The sequence below is a fragment of the Haematobia irritans genome, chromosome 2, assembly GCF_050003625.1.
Source record: "Haematobia irritans isolate KBUSLIRL chromosome 2, ASM5000362v1, whole genome shotgun sequence".
NCBI lineage: Eukaryota > Metazoa > Arthropoda > Insecta > Diptera > Muscidae > Haematobia > Haematobia irritans.
The window spans coordinates 69,415,609-69,430,335 of record NC_134398.1 but is presented as its reverse complement, the minus strand read 5'-3'; the positions used below and the strand labels follow the sequence as shown (position 1 = coordinate 69,430,335).

The window sequence follows — 14,727 nt, the reverse complement described above, 5'->3', positions numbered from 1 at the left end:
AGGCCGGACATATTAATGATCGCCGAACATAAGCTCTCGGGGGTACATAATTTTTTACTAGATGGGTATAAGGTTTTTAGACAGGACCGTGATGGACAGAGGGGAGGGGGGACAGCCATTTGTCTGAAAGGAAATATTAAGGGTGAAAAAATTAATGCAGATTTTGGGGAAATAGAGGGAACTGCTGTAAGGATAAGGAGAAGGGGACGTGGGGATGTATTGATAATGTCACTTTATCTGAGACCGAGCATTAATCTACGACGTTGTGATTTGGACAGGATAGAGGGCCTGATGGGACCGGATGAGTTGATTCTTGGTGCAGACCTGAATGCGAGGCACACACAATGGGGTGGGGACACGATAAATGAGAGTGGCAGGATTCTGAAAGAATGGCTTGATATGAGCCCTTCGTTGGTAATAAGACCAACAAGAGAGGCGACTACTAGGGTATCATATATCGACATTTTTGTCGTGTCGGTGGGTTTAGAGATGGAAGACGGACCGAATGGCACACAGACTGTAAACGGACTAAAGACTTTGGACTACGACTCAGACCATAGGGCTGTGACAATGAGGCTTATGTTTGGTGATTATGAGGAGGCTAGGATGGAGAAATCATACTTGTTTGACAAAATGAGAATTAAACATTTTAATGATATACTGAGCGCTAGGCTCCAGGACTCTCAGCTGCCTAGAGGAGCGAATTGTACTGAAGGTGATATTGATGAATATATAGAATTTCTTACTACGAATATCAGGGAGTCGATGGATGCCAGTATCCCTAGAATCACACCAAGAAACGGCCGATTGCCTAATCTACCAGCTGAAATATTATCTCTCATTGCCCAGAAAAAGACCCTTCGAAGGCGATTATTCAGAACGCATGATTTGAGCGAGTCACATAGAACTAGAGTGGTGGTTAGGCTGCTTGATAATTTAATAAGGGAGAAAATTTCTATGTTTGAGGAAGAAAACCAATTGCGACAATTGGCCCAGATAACCACTGGCAGAGACCTATTTAGAAAGCTGAGGAAGTTCACAGGATCAAAGATTGGAAAAAAGATGGGTGATTTGGTAGATACTAATGGTGTCAGATCATATACGTTGAGGGACAAGGTGGAGATATTGGCCTCTACATTTTCTGGAGTACAGGATCGAGTCGGGGCAGGATTAGAAGAAGGACCTAGTGAGGACCGAACCCCGATTGCGACATTTGGACAAGAGATTTTGGCGAACGGATCCAGGAATGATGGATTCACAGGCAATACGATTGGTTGGATAGGAGCTTCTGAGGTGGGAGCTGCCCTAAAGAGGCTGAACAACAAAAGGAGTGCTGGAGAGGATGGCATACCCAATTTTGTCCTGAGGAAGATAGACCACAGGAACTGGGAACACTTGGGTGTCCTATTCAACCAATGCCTCAACATTGGGTACTATCCGAAAAGCTGGCGGAAGTCGATGATAATTCCGGTCATAAAACAGGGAAAGGACCCAACGGACCCCTCCTCATATAGACCCATCTCGATGCTATCAAATCTGGGAAAACTTTTTGAAATATTTATCTTGACGAGATTAAATTATTGGATTGAAGATGAGGGGATTCTGAAAGATTTCCAGTTTGGCTTCAGGAGGGCTACGTCTACCACCCACGCATTGATGGTGCTCACTAGCAAGATCTCTAAAGGATTCAAAAACAGATGTGCGACGATTGGAGTTAGCCTGGACTTCGCCAAGGCCTTCGACACTGTTTGGCATGAGGGGTTGAGATTGAAAATGGAACGATTTGGTTTTGAGCCTCACTTGATAAGGATTATTGGAAGTTTTCTATCTGATAGGAGTTTTACGGTAAGGATAGAGGACACTAGGTCTGTGAGTAGACAGGTGATGGCGGGGGTCCCGCAGGGCTCCGTATTGGGCCCCGTCCTTTACAACATATACCTCGCTGACATTCCTCAGCCGGAAGGAGATGACTTGATAATGACATATGCGGATGACATCTTCATAGCAGCCACTGATGCAAAGGAGGTTGGAGCGATACCTCACTGTCCTTTCGGGATACTTTGAGGAATGGAAATTGACGCTCAATATGGAGAAATGTAGATCTATAATCTTCAAGGGTAGAAGGAAGAAGATTTACAAAAATGCCAGAAAGTACATACCATTTATTAGAATGGGCGGCAGCATTATGGAGAACACAGAGACCCTCAAGTATTTAGGCGTCATGTTTCAAGAAGATATGGCATTCACGAGGCAAGTGGATGAAGTCATAAAAAAGGGCAGAGCGGCTTATCACATACTGTGCAAGACTCTTGGCAAGAGAGCGGCTCTTACAAAAAGGGTCTTACAAAAAGGGTCTTACAAAGGGTCAACTATCTACAAGCATGTGGTTCGGCCTGTTATGTCATACGCGTTCCCCATTTGGTATACGATCTCCTCCCACCAGATGGAGAGGATAAGGATATTTGAGAGGAAGGTCCTAGTGCGCTGTCTGGGACTGAGAGGCAGGGCGGTGAATGGGGAGTATAGAAACCCCCCCAATAGGAGGGTCTATAGGGACAGTGAGATGATCAAGATTGATGGCTTCATGGTCAGACTGGCGATAAACCACTTAGGGAAGTGCCCCACTCATCCGAACGGGTTGGTGGTGGATTGTGATGTCACAAGGGATGAATACTTAGATATTCGTCGTTCAGATGGACATCCAGCTCCGATGTGCTTGTTGCACTTTCTGGGGGACGGCGATGTCCTGGATAATGATGAAAAGGTGATATTCTATCACAGGAGATACAGGAAGTATGGCGTTGATAACCCAGTTTATAATATGGCCCAATGATCAAAAATTGGCAATGACTCTATAATCATCCCAAAGACGCGAATTTGGACTTTCTCTTTCCTTCTTTCTGTAAATATCTCTAAACCATCTTTCTCCTTTCTTAGTTTTTGTTTTATTCTGTAAATACATTTTACCCATGAAGTAGGGATTTTAGGTTTTTCTGTATCTTAATTTAGAACTTGTAAATATGTAAATACACTAGGTTAAGAGTCTACAAGTCATCCCGTTTTTTAAAGCCGTTTTATCGGGAAATCTCACTCAGGAAATGACATATAGTCAATAGTTACAAGGCAATAAATGGGCTGGCCTTCCATGAAATTTAAAAATAATTCAGAAAATGTATATTCTTAGAAAATTATTATATAAGCTTAAGAAATATGAATTGAATGTAATTACATAAAACCAAATGTAAAATTTATCCAATATGTTGGCAAATAAAAATTAAATTGAAAATTTGAAAAATCATACCTCTTGAAGAGCATTTTTGAATGTACATAAAAATTACACAGATGAAAAAAGATTGTTCATATGTTTCGTTGTAAAATTATATATTTTGAACTGAAATGTTTAGCACTTTATATTCAAGTGCAAGTGCAATATTCACAAACTAGTATAACATGTTTGGGACAAGTATGTTAGAACATATTATGTGTGGATCATAAAATTTTCTTAAATATAATATCTCTGGATGGAAACATAAAATAATTTAGAAAATTTTTAGAAACATATATATGTTTAGAAACGAAAGAATAGATCTAAAACATAAAGATGGCGACGGAGATAATTAACATAATTAAGAGACATACTTTTTGTGGATAAATGTACTTCATTGAGTTTGGTACACGTCTGGTACAGGAACGAGGTTCTCCAAAAATTTTAAATATTTAAGTCTAAACATTATTCAATTTACACATTCAATTGTCTATTCGCAAAAACGAACAGAGAGTGAGAAGGGCTTAGATAATTACAAGAAAATACTTGTTTGTGTTGAGAGATGCCTTTGTATGAGTTGTGTTATTTTATGTACATCGGCATCAGGTTTTTCTTCTTGTGGAGCATTAAAACTTTATGAAGATTTGTTATGAAAGAAAATATAGGTTTATTTTAGAAAATTTTAACTAAAATAGTTTTCTAATTACAACATGTTATTATAAGTTAATACTTTTGAAAAAAATATTAAAACTAATACATTTCTTTCACTTGTTTAAGAAAATGTCATATGTTGAAGAACAAAATTGTTAAATGCGCTATGCGAAGTTCAATACAGGTACACTTTTAGTAAAATTTACTCACTTGACCCTTATGAACAATTTAAGCAAACTTCTCCAATTTTAGAAAAATATGAACTCCCGAGTAAAAATTTAGAGATCTAATTTGCTACTATTAGATATGAGTACACGCTCACAAAAAATCGCTTCTGTAACATATACTCCCAAACATATTTTGCTTCAAGCATATATATTTTTGGGTATTGCCCAAACATTTATATGTTTGATCTCTTCCAATATATAATATGTTTGAAAGCATATTGGTCTAAACAATATATGTTTGGGTAGTCTAAGTTCCAAACATTTTGTATTTTTGCATCCAAATTCAATAATGTTGTCTTCCAAAAAACAATATGTTATTATGTGAACATATAATATGTTTGGAAGCATTTTGCACCCAAAAATATTATATGCTTAAAAAAAATTCTCCCAAACAATATTGTGCTCAAAATTTTATTTATTTATTTATATATTTACAAACATAATGAATTATGAAAATAAACAGGTAATATAGGTGCTAACAACATAGGTTTTCGACCTGAATGCTCAAAATTTTGTTTCTGCCCAATTGTATATTCCCCCACATCTTTCGCACTTCCACGAGATTTTTTAGTTCTTAGCACCTTTTTCTGTAATACAAACATTGTAGAAGAAATTATTCAATTGTATGATTTTTTTATACCCTCCATCATAGGATGGGGGTATATTAACTTTGTCATTCCGTTTGTAACACATCGAAATATTGCTCTAAGACCCCATAAAGTATATATATTCTGGGTCGTGGTGAAATTCTGAGTCGATCTAAGCATGTCCGTCCGTCCGTCCGTCCGTCCGTCCGTCTGTTGAAATCACGCTAACTTCCGAACGAAACAAGCTATCGACTTGAAACTTGGCACAAGCAGTTGTTATCGATGTAGGTCGGATGGTATTGAAAATGGGCCATATCGGTCCACTTTTACGTATAGCCCCCATATAAAGGGACCCTCAGATTTGGCTTGTGGAGCCTCTAACAGAAGCATATTTCATCCGATCCGGCTGAAATTTGGTACATGGTGTTGGTATATGGTCTCTAACAACCATGCAAAAATTGGTCCATATCGGTCCATAATTATATATAGCCCCCATATAAACCGATCCCCAGATTTGGCTTGTGGAGCCTCTAACAGAAGCATATTTAATCCGATCCGGCTGAAATTTGGTACATGATGTTAGTATATGGTCTCTAACAATCATGCAAAAATTGGTCGACATCGGTCTATAATTATATATAGCCCCCATATAAACCGATCCCCAGATTTGGCTTGCGGAGCCTCAAAGAGAAGCAAATTTCATCCGATCCGGCTGAAATTTGGTACATGGTGTTGGTATATGGTCTCTAACAACCATGCAAAAATTGGTCCATATCGGTCCATAATTATATATAGCATCCATATAAACCGATCCCCAGATTTGGCTTGTGGAGCCTCTAAGAGAAGCATATTTCATCCGATCCGGCTGAAATTTGGTACATTGTGTTGGTATATGGTCTCTAGCAACCGTGCACAAATTGGTCCACATCGGTCCATAATTATATATAGCGCACATATAAACCGATCCCCAGATTTGGGTTGCGGAGCCTCTAAGAGAAGCAAATTTCATCCGATCCGGCTGGAATTTGGTACATGGTATTGGTATATGGTCTCTAGCAATCGTGCAAAAATTGGTCCATATCGGTCCATAATTATATATAGCCCCCATATAAAACGTTCTCCAGATTTGACCTCTGGAGCCTCTTGGAGGAGCAGAATTCATCCGATGCGGTTCAAATTAGGAAAGTGGTGTTAGTATATGGTCGCTAACAACCATACCAAAATTGGTCCAATCACACAAAAATTGGTCCATATCGGTTCATAATCATGGTTGCCACTAGAGCCAAAAATAATCTACCAAAATTTTATTTCTATAGAAAATTTTGTGAAAATTTTATTTCTAGAGAAAATTTTGTTAAAATTTTATTCGGTTCATAATAAAATTTTCATCATTGTCAAAATTTTATTTCTATAGAAAATTTTGTTCAAATTTTATTCGGTTCCATGATTATGGTTGCCACTCGAGCCAAAAATAATCTACCAAGATTTTATTTCTATAGAAAATTTTGTCAAAAGTTTATTTCTATAGAAAATTTTGTTAAAATTTTATTTCTGTAGAAAATTTTGTCAAAATTTTATGTCTACTTTGTCAAACTGAATTATATACGTATCGGATCGATCTTTTTTTTTTTTTTTTTGATTTAATATATACCACGTATGGACTTACATACAATTTAGAAGATGGTGTTAGGAGGTTTTAAGATACCTTGCCATCGGCAAGCGTTACCGCAACTTAAGTAATTCGATTGTGGGTGGCAGTGTTTAGAAGAAGTTTCTACGCAATCCATGATGGAGGGTACATAAGCTTCGGCCTGGCCGAACTTACGGCCGTATATACTTGTTTATTTTAATTTTACCTTTTGCCGGACGGGGATTCGAACAGCGGACCACACAGTTTGTAAGGATCAAAGAAGTAGCTGATCAATTGCCCAAGGAAAAATAAAATGTTAATTTTGTAATAACAAGCAACAACCACCAACTTAATTCAAGATCGCTCCCTGTTAAATAGCGCTCCAAGCTACTAAACACATATATGTTTATAGGCTATTTCTAAATTAATATATGTTTGCATCCAAGCATATTATATTTACAAACATTTTATGTCCCAAACATAATATGTTCTAACATATTAACATATATGTCCCAAACATGTTATGCTAGTTTATGAACATTTTATGCTTGCACTCAAAAATATTGTGTTTAAAAATTTGTGTTCCAAACATATAATGTTTATAGCCAAACATATGAAAAACAGTCTTTTTCATCCGTGTAGATTTGAAAAACTTTAAGATCTAATCATATCTATTTTTATGTTTTATTTAGCCTATGCCTAATTCATTGATGTAAAAAAAGTTTTTTACATTTTTATCTCAACGTTTCGTCAATACGTGTTGACATCTTCCAGGGGATTTCGTCTATTTGAAAAATAATAAATTTACCGATTACAATTTTTGAGTTGAACAATTGTTAAACATTTCAATTTTTATTTTCTCAAAACAATTTTTAAATATAAATTTTGAAGGGCGCTTAAATTGTCAGTGTCCTCTTTAACATTCATTGATATGTCAATCTTTTTTGTATTCGTAAACTTTCTAAAGTTAGTCTCTTTCTCTTTTTATTTTCTCTCTCTAATATACATACGTTTCAAAATTAGCTGTGTATCCATGGCGTAATACATGTTGTCTTTTATATGTCCATTCGAAGTTCCTTTTTCTTTTATATGTCCATTCGATGTTCAGTTACTCTTGTGTGTAAATTTCGCTTTGTTCTTCCTATGTAAAGGGTGATTCTTTTGAGGTTAGGATTTTCATGCATTAGTATTTGACAGATCACGTGGGATTTCAGACATGGTGTCAAAGAGAAAGATACTCAGTATGCTTTGACATTTCATCATGAATAGACTTACTAACGAGCAACGCTTGCAAATCATTGAATTTTATTACCAAAATCAGTGGCAGAAAATCCGCTTTTTTATCGACAAATTTTGTTCAGCGATGAGGCTCATTTCTGGTTGAATGGCTACGTAAATAAGCAAAATTGCCGCATTTGGAGTGAAGAGCAACCAGAAGCCGTTCAAGAACTGCCCATGCATCCCGAAAAATGCACTGTTTGGTGTGGTTTGTACGCTGGTGGAATCATTGGACCGTATTTTTTCAAAGATGCTGTTGGACGCAACGTTACGGTGAATGGCGATCGCTATCGTTCGATGCTAACAAACTTTTTGTTGCCAAAAATGGAAGAACTGAACTTGGTTGACATGTGGTTTCAACAAGATGGCGCTACATGCCACACAGCTCGCGATTCTATGGCCATTTTGAGGGAAAACTTCGGAGAACAATTCATCTCAAGAAATGGACCGGTAAGTTGGCCACCAAGATCATGCGATTTGACGCCTTTAGACTATTTTTTGTGGGGCTACGTCAAGTCTAAAGTCTACAGAAATAAGCCAGCAACTATTCCAGCTTTGGAAGACAACATTTCCGAAGAAATTCGGGCTATTCCGGCCGAAATGCTCGAAAAAGTTGCCCAAAATTGGACTTTCCGAATGGACCACCTAAGACGCAGCCGCGGTCAACATTTAAATGAAATTATCTTCAAAAAGTAAATGTCATGGACCAATCTAACGTTTCAAATAAAGAACCGATGAGATTTTGCAAATTTTATGCGTTTTTTTTTTTTTAAAAAGTTATCAAGCTCTTAACAAATCACCCTTTATAAGAGATCGTATGGTTCATTATTGGTGCCTCTGCATGGATTTGATAAACATTACTTTGTTGTTGTTTGTCAATTGAGGTTTTTACTTTTGAGAAGATGCAACTGCTAATTAGATCCTCCAATTTTAGTTTTTAGTAAAATTGTTTACTATATTTGTATATATTTTTTTTCTCATTTTTAGTTCACGTCATTAGAACTTATATTAGTTGGGGTGATTTGGTGACCCAGGGCATATTTATCATGATCGCATTTCTTACTGTTGTAATATAAGTTATTACTACTCAGCATGAATTTATTATATGTCAACAATTCATGCATTGAATAGTAAGAACTTCTAATTATACTCCAACAGTAAGAAATGCGATGATGCCAAATAAGGCTTGGGTCACCAAATGACCCCCAACATAATATAAGGGTTCAAGTACACAAAAAAATTGTATTTTATTTCAATCACGAAAATCGCGGATTCCAATCATTTTTTTAATTGAAATGTCTTCAATCATGAAAATGATAGTATCGATCACCAATTTTGATTGAAAACCAACACGATTTTCAATTAAAAATTTAATTGAATTTTGTCACGGAATCAATTAATTGTGTGATTGAATCAATTAAAAAAGTGATTGGTTTTTGACATAAAATTCAATCACAGTTTTAATTGAATCAATTAAAATTGTAATTAATTTCGCGACAAAAATCAATCAACTATTTGATTGATTCAATTAAATTATTCATTGATATTGGCAATAAATTTCAATCAAAAAATGTATATATTGCGCCCCCAAAATCTTAGTTAGTTTTATTTGAAATAAAAGAAATATGCGTTTCTTATAAAAAATCGTCAATATTTTATTTTCCTGAATTATGCTATAGACTAAAGAATTTCGTTTTTGTTATTTGTGTGTTTTGTTCTAATAGCTCATTCACAATAGGCTCGAAATCGATTAAAAGTGAATTTGAAATCCCCTTTTTATAAGGAAAATGACAGTTGAAACTAGTTAAAGTGGATTTTGGAAGTGTAATGTGAATGATGTATAACATAACTTAGACATACAATTATGTTAAATGAAAATATTCACGATGTCAGCATGTTCCTTCTAATATGTAGATGCGCCTAGATTTCCAATAAATCAGCAGCCTGTAAGCTAATTAGTTTTTCTGAAAGTAAACAGAATAATTCGAATATAATTTTGTTCAATAAAAGCTAATTTTGCTAAACATTACCTGCATATAATATCAAGTTCAATTCTTAGTTCCAGGTTGCATATTTATAATCTTCTTTTGCAGTTGTAGTCTTTTAGCATGAAAAGGCGTATTAAGGAGCTCGGTAATTAAATTTTTATAACAATTCCTTTCCAAGATTTCCTCACATTGAAATCGTCTATTAAAATTTGAACCAATCAAAGACAAAAATAATGGCAAAGCAATGTAATATTCGGTATTATATTGATGATACTTTGCTAATTCTGGAAATAGAAAAATATAAATGGAAAATACATAATTTTATTATTTTTGGATATTTTTTATATTTTTAAATCCAAGAGAAAGAACTTTTTTTACCATTACATAATCCAGCTCATTAGTTTATATATCAGATATACTGCTCTCTACATCAAACTGAAAAAGGCAGGTAAAACAAAAATGCAATTTATTTCCAACGCTACTTCGCAACTTCAAGGTAAATCTTCCAACAAACCCATACCGCTCTTGGTTTTAAGAAAACTAGGAGTGAAAAAATTTTACAATTTTAAAAGATAAATACGGGTACCTTTTGATTGCAAACATATTCTTATATATTTGATAAAATGATGGCGTTGATGGGATTGATTGGCAATTTCACGAAATAAAATTGCTCACTAAAAGAAATAAATAAAAAATAATGAATAAAATGACATGAATAAAAACTATATTATTTTAGTCCGTTTAATGTAAACAGGCTTCAATAGAAAACGGTATTTACATTTCACAATTGCTTACCTTCAATAAACGTAGATTGTTTTCCATTTTTACAATATCACAAAACACAAACACAGGTAATTTCAAATGCGTTCTGCCATATATTTGTTCAAACCTTTACCACGTGGCCATTTGTTGTTGCACACTTTATTTTTTCAACCCTTTGCTATGATTTGTTGTTGCGTTCAGAATATTTATGCACACCAAAGACCATTAATAAAGAAGACGTGAGATAAGCTTGATCTTCCTCTTTTTCTTGAAAAAACAGAGATTAATATCATACATGTTCCATGAGACGTTGCAACTTTTTTTCGGTTTCTCTTTTCATTTTGCATTCGTAACAAAACTTAATTCGCTTATTTTAGCAATTTTTTTAACTCTTAAACGAACAAAAACACTTTGTGAAACATTTTATTAATAATTTAGTGCAACCGACATAGAAATTTGCGTGAAATGTTGGAGAAAATAGCTAAATAAAAATTGTCTGCATCAAACCAGTAAGTTCGGAGCGCTTTTCCAACAAGTATGATATTAATCTCCGTTTTCTATTACTAACACTATCAAAGCCCAATTCACGTCTTCTTTATTAATGGTCTTTGATGCACACATTTCGAACGCAACAGACCAAATGTCGCCAATCATGTTTTTCAATTTACGCGAAAAACAAACACCTAACCGTTCATTACGAGTTACTTGCACAGACTGATCTCTTCATCATACGTTGTTGAATAAATACACATTCTCTTGTTCTCTTTTCTCTTGTCTCTCTTTTCCATCGCTCAAAATTATTCAATCTCAACAGCGATGCCATTTTGGTCCGCTCGGACCAAAATTGGTCCAAAAGATTTCTAATTTTTAAATTTGGTCCGATGGTCGGACCAAACGGAATTTAGCCCATTTTGGTCTATTTTCTTTTGGTCAAATTTATAAATTTTTTGAAGTATTTAAAATTTTCATCACGTAGTCAATAGTATCTATGCACTGAAAAAAATATTGGCGTGAGGATGAAGACTCATTTCGCTGATATAACCCTGCCAGCATTTCAAAGTTTCATTTCATCCTCATCGCTACCACCGACTTGTACGTGACACTTCAACAATCGCAAACTGATAATCCACCGCTGAAAAACTTTTTGGTGTTCGGTCGAAGCAGGAATCGAACCCACGACCTTGTGTGGGCAAGGCGGGCATGCTAACCATTGCACCACGGTGGCTCCCAACGATGACAACCATGATTCCTATGACAAACGCTAAATCATATCATTCCTTTCTGGTTTACTTAACTTTTTTAATAAAAGCTCTATGTACAATAATATAATACCTTTTAAGGTATTTTCTTCGAAATTGGAAGTTTGGTCCGCTGGAGGGAATTTTGGTCCGATTTTGGAAAAAACTTGGTCCAAAATAAATTTTCGTTGTGGCAACGCTGAATCTCAATCATAAAGGTGATTGGATCAATTACATGTCTAATTGGAAAAGGAAAATGTTTCAATCACGTTTGTAATTGAAAATTATTTCCTAATTGATTAACAATTAGGAAATATCAGTGCAATATGTTCTAGGATTAATTTTCTTTTAAGTAAGTTGTTCACCACTGTGGTATCACAATGGACTGAATAGTATAAGTGAGCCTGATACATCGGGCTGCCACATAACCTAACCTAACCTAACCTAAGTAAGATGTACAATGTTGAATTACATATGCCGTTTGTGATTAGGAAGAGAGTAGCTCATTCCCTGTTGATGCCTGTCATTTTGTATTGTTTAGAGGTGTTTTCTGGGACGTTAGGATTTGTCTTCAAGAGAATTCAACTGATTTTTAATAGAATAATTAGATTTGTTTATGCTCTCAATGTTCGTCAGCATGTGACACCATGTGTCATTGACTTTTTGGGTTGTGAATTTTGCAAATTTGTAGATATTCGTGTTTTGTTGCATTTCCATAAGGTATATAGGACACAGACGCCTAGGTACGTTTCGGAATTGTTTACCTTCTGCAGGTCGGTTCGTAACCCACAAATATTTATACCTAGGTTAACGACTTCATTAGAAAAGTCTTATTTTGTCCGCGTTGCTCGCATTTTCAATGCATTACCTATTTCTCTCAAGATATTTAATTGTTCCTCAACTACATTTCGTAAAAGACTACATGTTCATTTTTCTAATTCATGAGTCAAATGTGTGATAAGTACTAAGTCTTATATAATTTATGTCAGATAATAATTTTAATTTTATTTTTATTATTTTTATTATTTTTTTCTTTTTTTTTGTTATGTTAAATGTTAATTTAATTTTTATCCTGCATGTATTGTCTCATCCCTAACGTTGTGTTAGCAGATGTTGACTAGTTACTGAGTAGCTGTAAATTCTTTAATTATTTTTTTAATTTTTATTTATTTTTTTATATATATATTTTTTATTTAGTTTTTAGTTTTTTTTATTTAGTTTGTATTATTATTTTTTTTTTTTTTTTTATTTTTTTATTTATTTATTTCAATAATTCAATATTTACAAAGATATGTTCGTCTCTGCGCCATAAAGGCTTTAGTAGAGACTAGTTGGCAAGTTTCTTATTACAACTCATAAATATTTTAAAATTATTCATTTAAATATAAAGATAAAAAATTATGTTTTGTTTTTTTAAAGTAACGTTTCAATTCTCTCAAAGAGATACTGTTTCAATTGGGTTTTAAATACAGAAATTCTAGCAGTGTCTCTAAGAGTCTGTGGTAGTTCATTAAATTCATGAGGTCCAGCATATTCAATTCTCTGTTTTGTTAGTTCGGTTCTACATCGGGCTGACATCAAGATACCATATTGCCTAGTACGCATATGGCAGACATCATTATTACAGTTGAAATTGAAGCATGGGTTATTGGTTCTCAAATTTTTAAACATAGCAACTAAAATGTGCTGTTTGTATATTCCTCTTATGGGGAGCACAGTTTTTGCATAGTTTTTAAAGAGCAGTGCTGTAGAGTAATCCTTTGGCAAATTGTACACACATTTTAAAGCTTGATTTTGTGCTGACTGTAAGGATTTAATAGCATAACACTTTTTATATCCATAAATAGTAGTGGCGTAGACAAGATGACAATGTATCAAAGCGTAATATACTAGTAGCTTCGTATCTGTTGATAGTTTGCTTTTGAATTTTCGCAAGATCCCTGTTGCCTTGGATACTTTAGATTTTATCATCTCAATATGCTTGTCCCAAGAAAGGTTGTATGACAAATAAGCTCCCAGGTATTTTACTGTTTTCTGTTCCAAAATGAGTTTACCATCGACGTGAATGGACATTTCAGGATCTCCCTTTAGCTCACAAGGACGAAATCGTATAAACTGTGTTTTATCAGCATTTAAAACAAGTTTATTCAACCGAAAATATTATATTATGTTATATCATTTTTTTATTTATTTTATTGAGTCTCTTTACTAGCTTTTTATGTTAGTATTGCTGTCTTACTCACATATTCATGTTTTTTTTACTTTTTTATTTTTTTTATTGTTCTTATTTTTTAATTTTTTAAATTGATAATTTAATTTATTTTTTTAATAGTTTTTTTTTCTTAATTTTGTTAATTTGTTTTAATTATTATGTATTTGTTTGTTTCAAATTCAGTTTAGTCACTTATTGATACTATGTTTGTTATTAATTTCTAGTTTTTAAGCGCATAATTTTTATAATTTGTTATTATTGCTATGTTTGTGTAGTTTTGGAATCCGTATATGGCTTTGCGGCTTGGATTCGCCAAGAGAAAATAAATAAATAAATAAATAAAAATTGATTGAATCAATTAGTATTTTAATTGGAAACATAACAAATATCAATAATTTGTTAATTGGTTTTTATTCAGATTAATATTTTAATTGGAAACGTAACAAATATCAATAATTTTTTAATTGGTTTTTATTCGGATTTGATTACATAATTAATTGAATCAATTAACATATTCATTGAATCCGTTTGCAAATTCAATTAAGTGTTTAATTGAAAAAATTTCGGTGAAAATTTTTTGTGTGTAAACAAAAAATTATTCAAACTCGGGATAGCAAATGTCATACAGAAAAAATAAGATAAAATATCATAAAATTTACAACATTTATTAAATAATGAATTGATCAATTAATTATTTAATGGATTTTGTTTAACCCTTTCACGACCGATGTGCACCAGAGAAGACACGACTTTGATTGTTAATTTACAAGTTATATAAAGGGTGATTCTTTTGAGGTTAGGATTTTCATGCATTAGTATTTGACAGATCACGTGGGATTTCAGACATGGTGTCAAAGAGAAAGATGCTCAGTATGCTTTGACATTTCAT

At 33.9% G+C, this 14,727-nt stretch overlaps 1 long non-coding RNA gene across 1 annotated transcript; it reads right to left on the bottom strand.

Annotated features, from left to right (window-relative positions):
- Positions 1-9,268: 9,268 nt before the first annotated feature.
- On the bottom strand, positions 9,269-11,076 carry LOC142227662 (uncharacterized). The gene is made up of 4 exons (XR_012719954.1): positions 10,422-11,076; positions 10,005-10,300; positions 9,669-9,910; positions 9,269-9,602 (listed from the first exon to the last, which is right to left on the bottom strand). It is a non-coding gene; the product is annotated as an uncharacterized LOC142227662 (long non-coding RNA).
- Between the last annotated feature and the right edge of the window lie 3,651 nt (positions 11,077-14,727).